The sequence below is a fragment of the Lemur catta genome, chromosome X (assembly GCF_020740605.2).
Source record: "Lemur catta isolate mLemCat1 chromosome X, mLemCat1.pri, whole genome shotgun sequence".
NCBI classification, from domain to species: Eukaryota; Metazoa; Chordata; class Mammalia; order Primates; family Lemuridae; genus Lemur; species Lemur catta.
Genome location: NC_059155.1, coordinates 58,200,575 through 58,202,703, shown reverse-complemented (window position 1 = coordinate 58,202,703; position 2,129 = coordinate 58,200,575). Strand labels below are relative to the sequence as shown.

The 2,129-nt window shown below is 46.0% G+C and overlaps 1 pseudogene; it reads right to left on the bottom strand.

Moving 5' to 3' along the window:
• Positions 1–605: 605 nt before the first annotated feature.
• Positions 606–1,442, bottom strand: LOC123628127 (annotated as a pseudogene).
• Positions 1,443–2,129: the final 687 nt, after the last annotated feature.

Below are 2,129 nucleotides of genomic sequence, written 5' to 3'. Positions count from 1 at the left end.
AAAAAAGGAATTTCATATAAAAATCAGAGGAAATTAAATTCTCAGCAATAATTTTCTGCCATACTGTTTTTAACTAGAATGTCAAGGTTTTTTTTTTTTCCAAAATGCAGAGGTTCTAGGTTAGGTTAGGCTCTAACAAGACTGACCCCATGGGGGTCTATGTGATAGCATGGCCTTTGCTGCTCCCCTGGACAACCTTGGTATAACACAGGAAGCCTAAGTCTTCAACCAGGACCTCAGCTGTGAGAGTGTCTTAGTCTGTTTGTGCCACTATAACAAAATACTTGAGACTGGGTAATTTATAATAACGGAAATTTATGCTCACAGTTCTGGAAGCTGGTAAGTCCAAGATCAAGGCACCAGCAGGTTTGTTGTGTGGTGAGGGTCTGCTGGCTGCATCCTCACATGGTGGAAGGCAGAAAGGCAAAAAGGGCCTAAGCTAGTTCCTTCCAGCCCTTTTATAAATCATTAATCCACTCATGAGGGCTCTGCCCTCATGATTTAGTCACTTCCCCAAAGATCCTGCCTCTTAATAACACCACAATGGGGATTAGGTTTCTTTCTTTCTTTCTTTCTTTCTTTTTTTTTTCAATTAGAAAGGCCATTTATTTATGTTTCAAGATCCTCACTGCCTCCTCTGCTGTCTCCCTTGCCCCATCTCCGGGGGCTGTGGATCCCAGAAGGAGACCCATTTCCTACATGCTTCCCATCCTTCCCAGCCATAGGGGAGGCATCGTGGAAGAAGCCAAGCCACTGGCCCAGGGTGACCCAGCATTTATGAGCGCTGCCCAGGCATAGTTCCTGACCTTTATAGCCCTTCCAGTGACTCGGGAGGCCCTCCTTCTCTCCAAAGCAGAGGTCGCAGATCGGGCAATGATAGATCTTCTGCTTTCAGTGGGTCTGCTGGTGCCTGACCAACCTGGAGAATGAACTGAAGGACTTTGGTGCAATGGAAGTATCAGTTCAGCTGCTCTGTGGGATGGGCCTTCTGGTGGCTGGAAAGATAATCTTTCTTGCTAAAAGTCAAGGGACAGTGGGGGTAAGAGAAGACCTTGAGTCTTCAGGGCTTCACTAGATGAGAGTTGGATCTGCTATCTAGGCAGGGGGCCTTAATGTTAGGTGCCTGGTTCCTGGTCACAGGGGCTTGGTTCTTAAGTACAGGGGGCTGGGCCTGGGCCAGGGGACCCTCAGTTCTAAATACGGATTCCTGGGTCCTGGCCACTGGTGCAAGCCCCACACCCACAAGCTCCTGGATGGACCCTTGGCTTCTGATGATGGGTGTCTGGCATCCAGCAGTGGTGCCAGGAATCCTCACAATACAATCCCAGTTTCCAGCCACCGGCTCTTGGTTTTGGTGTTATCTTCTGGTGGCGTTTGAACTCAGACTGGTCCCGGAAGGCCTTCCCACACATGAAGCATGAACAGGGCCGGTAACCCAGATGGACACGGCAGTGGGGGATGAGATTTCAACATGAATTTTGGAGGGGAAACATTCAAACCATAGCAAGAAGAAGCCCCCAGGACTCTCTGGGCTCTCACTAGATATGTCTCTGAAATAAGGAGACATAGGGGACTGACTTGGGTCTCTTCTGTTCTTCTTCAGATCATAGGTCTCTAGCTAATCGGTTAAATACCCTCTACCGCAGCATAACTGATGACTGGTGAATACGGATCTTTTCATGCGAACATACTCCTCATTCACACAAGAGTGATTTGGATAAATTAAATATAACCCTCATGTTTGCTGTCCTGGCTGGCACTCCGCTATTTCTTTACCCTAAACTTGAAACTGGATTTGGGAATTTCTCACATTCTACATAAAGCAATCACTAATACTAGCAGGGCTTTCGATGTTTCCCAATTTTTAAATGCAGATAAACTGAACTCTGTTTTATCTGCTACCTTCAGACTGGACACCTATCCCCAACCTCAATACTACTTCAAGTGTGGGAAAGGCCACCGTTCTGAGGGTATTATTGTGTTTACACTCAGAAAAAAAGGTCCTCTAGTTATCAGGACTTATCCTTTTTAGACGTCAATGAAGAATTGTAAGTCACAATTTCCTGCTTCTACACTTATATAAAATTAAAGTGCACATAATTTTCACCTTTGCTTTTAAGGGGAATGTG